General features: G+C 39.6%; 1 pseudogene; it reads right to left on the bottom strand.

The window, feature by feature from the left end:
• Window positions 1–8230: 8230 nt before the first annotated feature.
• Window positions 8231–10240, bottom strand: LOC122650563 (annotated as a pseudogene).
• Between the last annotated feature and the right edge of the window lie 230 nt (window positions 10241–10470).

The raw sequence follows: 10470 nt of genomic DNA, 5'->3' as shown, positions 1-10470 counted from the left end.
ACTAGCCCTAAGGCCCAACTTAAGTTAAAATGGGTTTTGGGTTTAAGGACCTAGGCAATCAGGCCCCAAGGCCTATTTGATTTTATAAAAAGAGGGGGCTTAGTCAAAGATTCTCTCATTTCATCTTTTCTCCAAAGAGCAAAATGTGGGAAGGAGAGGAGAAAAGGAAAGAAAGGAAGAAGAAGAAGAAGGAGAAAGGGGGGGAATGGAACTCCCTCACTCACACTCTCTCCCTCCCCTCTTGCTGTCCGGATAGGAAAGAAGAGAAGAAAGGAAGGAAGGAAGAAGGAGAAGAAGAAGGAGAAGAAGGAAGAGGGAGAAGGAAAGATTAGAGAAGGCTCACCTAGCCTTGTGTTTGCTGCCTCCATTGAAGGTAAGCCATCTCTCCTCCTCCATTTCTTTATTTCTCTAATTTTTAGCTTAGGGTTTTGGATTTTGGGAGTTTGGATTTGGCTTGGGTTCTACTTGGGACCCAATGTTCTTATTGGGGACATGATTCTAGTCCCTTGGGATGCCTTTGCACACCCTTGCACCTCTCTTAGAAGTGCCATTGAACCAAGCCTTGCAAACCTAGGTTTTTCACCCAAAAACCCAAGTTTGGATTGGATAATTGAGTATGGACCATAGATGGCTTAATATATTGTGCCATTAGGATATTTGGGACCCTAATGAACCTTGGAAGTCATTCCTACAAGCCCTTGAAGCCATTGGGGGCATTGGGGATCAATTTGGATGCAATTCGGAGTTGAAAAACCCATTCCTGTTGCGAGCGGACTAAGGACCGGACTCACTATTGTGCATCCTCCGGTGGATCTGTCCCCTCAGGTGTGTCTCGGGTGTGTCTCAGGGTTCGACTGGATGCACGGGCAGACTCACACAACAAAATCCGTTCGTAGATCCGTCCGCAGTTGACAGCATGACCACTGTTCAGTGTTTGGGCCATAACTTTGTCTATGTATATCGTACTGACGTGATTCAAGTTGCATTGTAAAATACACTCAAAGGAATATAATTTATATGAAGGAACCTTGGACCAAATCCCAATATAAGACCCTTGAAAGTGGACCCACATATGGATGATGTGTTTTGACAGCAACTGTAGGATTTAAGTTATACCCCAGTGACCCCGCTTGCTTTGTGGTTGTTTAGTAAACTTATGAAGATTTTGTGGAGGGTTTTATACAGCCTAAAGTGCCCTCCATATATATTAATTAATTGACCTATCGAGGTAGCAAGGTCTACCCTTGATGCCTTAAGCCCCTCTTCCTCTTTGGTTTTAGGGATTAGAATCCTTGAAATAGGAATTTTGGCCCAGGGTTTCATTTAGAACCCAAAGGTATGGACCTAGTCTACTATGAGACTTCTTGTTTGAAGCCTTGCCCTTTTAGTTCACCCGACATTGTGCCTATTCCTAAAAAATCCTTTATTATCCTTGGGTTTCAACACCCTAGGGCAACCCTAGACCTTGGATTCTTGATGTTTGATCTATTGAATCCCCCAACCCTTGAGAGGCCTTTATTGCAACTTCCTTGCTGTCCTAAGAGACTTGTGACCTCATCCTAGAATTGAAAAATCCTAAAGGGATTCCAAACTCGTGAATCCCAAGACTAATGCTTAGATTAGGTCTTGGTGGTCTTGTTGGACCTTGAAGTGATCCTTTTGGGGTCCTAACAGCCATAACACCTATAGGGGTGAAGATTGAAAGTAATTGACTTAGGAAGTTTGTGTTTTGCTATACACAATAGTAACACTTGGGGAAAACCTTAGAGTTGGATCCAATCCCTTAAATCCTCTAAGTCCTATAAAGGACTATGTATTTTGGACCTCCAACGAGGATTGGACTCACCTCCCTAACCCTGGGACCCTTGTGGTTCCATGGACGAAAGGCTGAAGGTGGAAATCTTCTTAGATTTCAAAAGAATGGCGGCGGGGGAACGACCGGACTCACCTGGCTGACTCTATTCCTTCATCCACCCCTGTTGTCTTGACCCAAACTTCAAATAAATTGTTGGGACCCCTCATGGGACCCACCTATACACTTCTAACAAACTTCTCACGCATCCTTAGACTTTATAACTATTATGGGAGTGCGTGCACTGAGGTAATTCTTATCAAACACATCAAACGACAAGCAAGCATACTGTGAGTGGGGGTTGGACTTTGTTTATTTATTGAGTGATTCTATGTTTAAATGCTATGTTTTATTTGCAATTACTTTAGTTGTCATACTTCATTCATAACGCATATTTGCATTATTTACCTATGGTTATGATCATGTGAATGTTAGTTGATGGCTATATGTTGTGATATTGAAAATGGATGAAATGGTTATGTGATTGTTTAATGTCTCTCATCATGTATTATATTTGACCTGTTATGTGCCGTGTCGTGCTGGTACCCGGGTGATAGATGGAATGGGACGTTGATGCACCCGAAATACCTCTCGATACGATAGATTCATATAGCATTTTACACAATATTGCATTTGTAATTTTGTGTTAAAGGGATATGGGAGGTAGATGTGTAAGTTCCTACACCGTATCGCCTTATTGATAATCCAGTCCGGGGATCAAGGGTAAGTTCTGGTACCGTGGTTGAGATTATTGAAGGCTTGCTAGGAGACTGATAGTGTTCCGGGACCGGCAGGCTTCCACTGACGTAGTTAGGGTTATATCATTGGAGATCGAGGGTAAGTTCCAGTACCAGGGATATGGCTCTACTATGTCGTAGGTTAATGGTGTTATATCGTTGGGGATCGAGGGTGTGTTCCGGTACCAGGGATACAATTCCATTACTCTACACAGCATTGCATCCATGCATACATTACATCTCATCATCATCATCATCATTTATCGTTATTCATATTGCTTATCATATTGTTGTGTATGTTGCATGATTATAAATCGGATCTGATGTGCGAGTCATCATTGGTGGTACGGGACGTCAAGGATGTTTGCTCATCAGGTTCGACTTGCAGCCTCATATTTGTTGTGTGTGTGTGGTTCAATTTCTTGCTCATTGGGCTAGTGGAAGCTCACCCCTAGGAGAACCCTTCTTTTAGAATGTGTTGCAACTTTATATCGAGGTGCGATGGAGGACATGGACGAGGCGAAGGCGAAAGCTGGATTATGGATGTTGATGCTTTAAATATTTTCCTTATTCCTTGTTGCATGTGTTATTGCATTTTGATGTAATATTTCTCCTTTCCTTATATTTTAAATCATCTTTAATGTAGTAACTTTTAGACTAAGTATTGTACTCAAAGATAACCTTTTATATATGTAATATCACTGTAGTTATTTCCCTAAATGAGAATCAGAGGTATTTATTTTAAGTCTTCCGCTATTGCAGTATCGTACGATTCTCATTGTGTGTTGTGAGGTAAGCCACTTGCATCGATGATCCTGGTGGTGATTAGGATGTTGGGAGGCATCCTAGTCATACCCCATTTATAATATTTTATTCCTTATTGGGATAGGGGTGTGACATAATGGGTGGAGGTGCCATTGTGTGGCGGAGTGTGAAACAAAAGTCTACAACCGATTCCACTATCGAAGCAGAATACCTTGCAGCTTGCAATGCAGCAAAAAAAAGTGTTTGGCTGAGGAAATTCCTATCAAATTTGGAGATTATCACTAACCTTGTAAAGGGCCCTATTCCCCTGTTATGTGACAGTAGAGGGGCCATTGCACAAGCTAAGGAGCCTAGGGCTCATTAGAGGAACAAGCACGAGCAGCGGAAGTATCATGTCATCAAAGAGATCATCAAGCAGGGCGCTTGAGTATCTCCAAAGTGGACACAACTGAAAATGTGTCTGATGCCATGACAAAGGGTTTGTCACCTGGAGTATTTGAGAAACACATGGAGGGCATGGATTTAAAATGTATGGATAATTGGCTTTGATGTACAAGTGGGAGATTGTTGGACAAGTGTGTGTCCATCAAACCCGGTTCGGTCTGATTCAACCCGGTTCTTCTTTGTATTGAACTTTTATACATTTTAGTTTAATATTATCACATGCAATATAAACTTTTTGAGCATTATGTGTCCGTAAGTTTTACTTAAAATGGTAGTCACGACTAGGGTTTGGCCTGGACACCCTTATCATATGGTCGTCGCATTGGGTATGCCTAGACATGTGATGTTAGGGTACGAATGCGAGTGCTCACATGTTTGATATGTGCATTGGCGGAGAATCTACTTTGTCAATTCCCTCATGTATTACTGTCAGATGTAGGAAGGGATAGACATGTGTCACCGACACCCTTTGCTTGAGGGAGCCCTGTCGCTGCAAAGTATGATCGTATTCTTTGGTTCATCAATGACTGAGGCTCAAGCGAGTCAAAGCCGGTGTTCTGGGAATGCGTGAACACTTTGTGAGTGAAGGAGTTATCCAACATAGTCACCACTACCCAATTAGGGGAACACCAAGATTGAAACTGTCTGTGTATGGTCGAATCAGAATCTGGATCTAGTACCGTTTTGGAAATGGTTTTGCAAAAATCTATTTTACATAAAATGATAGATTATATATAATTATTTGAACAAAGTGTTTTATCGAGTTTTACGGGGCCCGATCAATTGCACAGACGCTCTTATATGGACATGTACTATGGAATGGGATTTAGCAGTACATGTGTACATGCCCTAGATTCCATAATGATGGTGTTGATTAGTGGGGGGTTGTATATGATAATTTATTATCATATAGGGAGTTATTTAGAATTTATTATTTTAATTGGTTCTTTATTTAATTAATGGATATGGTGCTAACTAAAATTACCCATAAATATTAAATAAAGTAACTAATTAATACTTTCCCTGTTAGATTCTGCTTCTTCACCTTTTTGAAGCCTTTTAAGTTTAAACAAAACTGCCATACTGAGAGAGAGAGAGTCAGACTCTCACAGGGATTAATCAAATCTCATTAGGGTTTTTATTAAACCCTACCTCTATAAAAAGGGGACTAAAACGTAGGAGGGGGCAGTGCTCTGCATTTTCAGCCTGGCCCCCTCTCTCCTGCGTTTTGGTCTATCTCTCTCCCTCTTGTGATCTCTCTCCTTCTTCTTCTAGTTTTTCTCATCTGTGTTTGAGAGTTAGGGTTTGTGAAACCCTGGATCTGTGCTGAAGAATTTGAGAGCATCTGGGATTGACTTGAAGAACCTTGGTAGCGCCATTGGAGGTTCAGATCTGTTTACTTGGAGCGCTCATTGGAGGAAGAACCATTGTCTATTGGAGGAGCAACACTTGAGGCTCACCAGGTTAGTAATTCTTTATTGATTCCTTCAGTTATTGATTATTTAATATTTATGGGATGCGAAAGAAACTTGAATCAATTTATTTTCGCTACGCATTCGAGTATGGGATGGATCCCTCTTGCCATGTGATGGATTAAAGACGATTTTCTTTGTCCCATTTGTGTTCTATAATTTCATGGGACACATGAGGGAAGGAGAAACCCTAACAGGGATGTACTAGGGTTCCCATGGGCAACCATGGGAAACGCTAAAATTAAAATGGGGCATTCATAGGACACCATGGGCTAACCCAGGGCATGCATTACCCTAATTGGTTTATAATTGGTTTCCCTTGGGAACCATGGTTTGATCCCTGGACCGTTGTTTGACCTACAGCACCCACCCCCTCTTCCGACAACTCTGCAAGCCCACCCTCCCACCACTGTAACCCCGACCCACCTCCATCTTCTTCCTCAGTCCTCACTACCGCAATCTCTGTCCAGAGTCTACGCACAGTTCCTGCACAACAACCTATAAAAAAGACATGAAATCAAGGGTTAGAGAGATCAGAAATTAAAAAAAAAAAAAAAAAACTTGAGGTCAGAAAATTCTTTTAAAAAAAACTTACGGTCTTCTTCTTCAATTCTCACTACCCCACCCCACCCTCTACCTAGACTCTGTGTGCAGCCCCTACCAAGCAACCACCTGTAAGCAATAATGAAATCAAGGGTTAGAGAGAGAAAGAGAGAGGTCAAAAGATTTTAAAAAAAAATTTGCCGTGAAAGTGCTCGACCCTGATTGATTTCCTCGATCCTTCTGCGTGCAGCCCCTGCCAAGCAACGTTTACAGAAATGAAATCAAAAGTCAGAGAGAGAGAGAGAGAGAGAGAGAGAGAGGTCAGAAGATTAAAAAAAAAAAAAAAAAAAAAACTTACCGTGAAAGTGCCCGACCTGATCGATTTCCTTGATCCTCTTCTTTTTCTTCTTCCTCTTCTTCTTCCTTAATCCTCCTCCTCCTCTCCTCCGCTTGTTAAAAAGAAATTGATAAATGAAGTAGAATGGCGGGAAGTGAAGTTTTTTTTATTCTTGAAATTTCACCATTAGTCGCAGTTATTTAAAATCGAGGCCATAAATAAATATACATGTTCAACTCTAATTAGCGAGATGGCAAACGTTCTACCGCGGTTGAGAAAAGCTACAGCTATATGTTAGTATATAGCAGTGGTTTTAAGGGAAACTTGGCCATAGACATTTGTTTATATATATAAGAGTTATATAAATAATCCAAGAAAAATTAAGTAATAAAATAAATGTTTGCTTAAAAATATAAAAATATATATATAGAGAGAGAGAGTTATATTTATAGGCATATATATATATATATATATATATATATATATTTGATGCTATTGGGTTTTATTAATATATATTTTGAAAGGGGGATTCGTTGACATTGAAACCAGATTAATTGGAAATCCAAAAAAAGATTCCATTTCAAGGGCCCTCATTGCCTGACAATGATATGACCTGGAAAATTGTGTTGGGACCAAGGAAAATGGATAAACCTAGGCTTAAACTATCTAATATTGAAAGTAGGATTTAAGGAAATTGAAATGAGGCCAATGAGAGTTTCAGAAGAAAAGATTCTATTTCGAGGGCCCTCATTGACTATCAATAATGCAAGCTAGAAAATTTTAAGGGGAGCATGAAAAACTGAAAAATTATTAATAATAATATTATCACTAGTGGAGATTGTAGCGTGGTGGATAATATATTTTTAATTAAAACAAGTAAAATAATAAAACTATATATATATATATATATATATATATACATATATATATATATATATATATATACATATATATATGTATATATAGCTATATTTATATTTATATACATATATATACGTATATATAGCTATATTTATATTTATATACATATATATATATATACACTAGTAAATATGCACATGCAAATGCACGTGTGACCATGTGTAGAGGCAAAAAAGATATTTTAGGAACCTTGCATTAAATATGAAAATTTCTCCGGGAAGAAAAGGAAGAAAATTTATGTGCAAAATTAGGCTACTCCATCTGTCATTCCGTCAATAAAAAATTTAAGCATCAAAATGGTTCTTGTGCTAGGTTTTCAAAGGCAATCTTTTGGTTTTGGAGAAACTGCTCCTTGCATTTTGCATCTCACCTTTAGGCTCCATTTATTTCCAGGTAAAAGGAGAACTTTAAGGTAAAGTCCGTGGAACCATGAGATTTACCTGAAACTTTTCCTTGTACATAATGTTTGAAAACCAAATGAATCCTCAAATGTAGCCTTTAAAAATATAAAATAGAAATAGAAATGACCCCGATGTAATATTGAAAAAAAAATTCAAACATGCACGGACCAGAAAAATTTAAATAGCAGAGGAAAGCTAACATGGGATAGATTTTAGTTGGCAAGGATGTTGAGCAACACCAATATAAAAAAAGCAGGTTAAAAATAGAGCAATTTAACAACTATACAAAACATAATTGTCCTGGCTATTAGATGACCTAAGGCATTGGAGGGGTGTCTAAGCGATGAGGCACTCGCCTAGACGTTGCCTAGGCGCCAGTATGAGTATATGTAATATAGCAATGATAATTTTATATAATTATGCTTATATGCAAAATAGAAGCCATATCAATGCAAACATAATTATGCTAGTAATGACCTAATATGAGAAACCCAACATATAATAAACAAAACATAGGACATAATGTAAGCATATTCATCAAAAAACAAAAAAAAAAAAAACATAAATCAATGTAAACTCATGAAGTGTCAATAAGGCATGATGCCTTGCACCCAAGAAAGAGACTGGCCGTCCAGGTGGTGCCTAGGCGATGCCTTGACAACTATAAGAGAGAATTCAATTTGTTGAATCTGGTAATGTACTCCAAATCAAGATGAACCCACGATAAGGAAAGAATGAATCTTTTCATGGCCTATAAACCTTACCTGACAACAAAAAAGGAATAACCATCAATGTGCCATGATTGTACAGTGTCCGTCCAATCCTCAAACACAATCTCAACATAAGCCCTGAAATCTGCAGCCATGACAGAAGTCTTAAGGTCGAATCTGCCGTCACCAGGATGTTTATCGGGAATGCTTCCAAAATTGAAGATGCCAGGGATCTTGTAATCTGCTAGTTTCAATGGTGTGTCTGCTGGAACGAAGGAGACACCATTAACAGCATACCTCGGCTTGCCATTAACGATGTTTGCATTATTGGCAAGCTTGATTGTACGGTCGGTGTTTACCAATCCATAGTGATAAGCCTAGAGGATTGGGTCTTGAACCACTTGCAGTCAAATTCCATCTGTTTCAACAGAGGCAGAGACAATCATATTAAGAAGAGCATTATTAGCAGAGTAGGATTTGATTGATCGATGGGATATGGGTGAGTACCTGATAGATCTGGCCTGGTTAAGAGACGAATCGATTTGAGTTGTTGGACCACCAGGAGGAGGACCAGAAACTCCTTTAACTGAGTTACTGTAATGGAGAATGGCTGTAGTTGTGAGAACTGGGTTGGTGAAACGTGAAGAAACAGCAATGTAGTAATCCTGTACAGGCTGATCGGCAGTAACCAAAACAGAGTAAGACTGGCCCAGATGGATATCAAGGGAAGAGTAGGTGTTCGGAAGTGTGTGAGACCCTTCCACCTTTATCAGCTTCAACTTGTGTACCTGAATTCTGAAGTTTATGGATGTGGTAAGACCCACATTTGAAATCCTGAACCTGTATGTCTTACCTGCCCAATATATATAGAACAGTGAGACTATACAGCCAAAACAACTTGGAATTTCAGTGAGTGGCAGCTTGAGTTGCAGAAAATCATGATTTATGGTTACCATGATCAACGTTGAATGTGCATCCATTCCAACCACGGCCATTGATGAGAAGCCCATCAGCAAGGGGCTAACCATTCCCAGTGTCTAAGATTGCTTTCAAATCATGTTAATGACACGGAAGCTTATATCAGTATTTAGGAAAAGAAAACAATCCAAAGCAGAATCAACAAGGGATCAGAATGAATCAGCAAGAAATGGGATCGAGCTTGGGCCAATTAGACGGATTCGATTCGAATATCTCAATGGATTTCTCTCTTTTGTACTAAAACCAGCAACTATATGTGTTATGATTCTTTAGAAGAACCCAATTATACTGTTACTTTGGTTTTTCTTGAACCAGTCACCAGCCAGAACTGTATGCTCTCCAGCTGGGTTAGGAAAAGGAACATGAATTCTTGGGCGGCTAAAGATCTTGATTCCACCAAACCCTCCTGCTGCCTTGTGGAATGCAAGTGAAGGGAAGTAGAAGAAGCTGCCTATTTGATCCTTAGCCTGGAGAATATAAAAAATAAAAAAAAACAATTCTGAGTTCCTGATTCGTTATCACTATAGCCACGTGGGTGCATGTGTAAAGCTGAATATAATCACTCCCCCCACTGGTTCCTAAAGGGCTGCCATGACAGAACTGTCAATGTCTCTAAATTTGGGTCTATTCTGGACTAAGTACTGATGGAGATGTTAGATGTGCCATTCTCACATGAATCCTCCAGATTGTCTTGGATAGGCCTCACCTAGTCTTGGAAAAGTCTTGACATTTCTTTGTTCCTAGATGGTTCATAAAATGGACATAACCTTGAAGGACACTTCTCTAGGGGAATTGTGATTGAAGACTAATGAATAAGCAGAAGATGAAAAGTATAGTATTGAATTAATGGAGCTAGATTGAATGAATGTATAACATGATATATTCATGACCCTAGGCAGTTGGAATAAGACTAAAACTCAAGTAGTTCATGACCATGCTCTTGATTAGGCTTAGACGTACATAGTGGCTTTCAGCCTTGAATAAGCTACCTGCTAGGCCAATGATACCTGCATTTCGGAGGACAGCAAGGCAGTCTAGGTCTTCCTCCTTCTCACATTTCAACCATGCATAAGCTGCCATATGTGATATGTGCAACTTAGAATGCTACCACTTATATTCCAGAAATTGAGCTGCCAAATGGAACCGAAGCTCAAAATTTTGAAGCGTCGGCTACTTCACCGAGGGTACCAATGGCTGCTCAAGCCACTGCTGCGGTACCTCAGCCGGGTATAGCAATTGGTGAGGTGAATGCCGTCATGACCACTATGATGTGGACCATGCAGCAACAACAAGAATTGCTGGGCCAAATG

Source organism: Telopea speciosissima, chromosome 1 (genome assembly GCF_018873765.1).
Source record: "Telopea speciosissima isolate NSW1024214 ecotype Mountain lineage chromosome 1, Tspe_v1, whole genome shotgun sequence".
NCBI classification, from domain to species: Eukaryota; Viridiplantae; Streptophyta; class Magnoliopsida; order Proteales; family Proteaceae; genus Telopea; species Telopea speciosissima.
The sequence above is the reverse complement of the archived record's forward strand: the minus strand, read 5'-3'. Positions and strand labels throughout refer to the sequence as shown.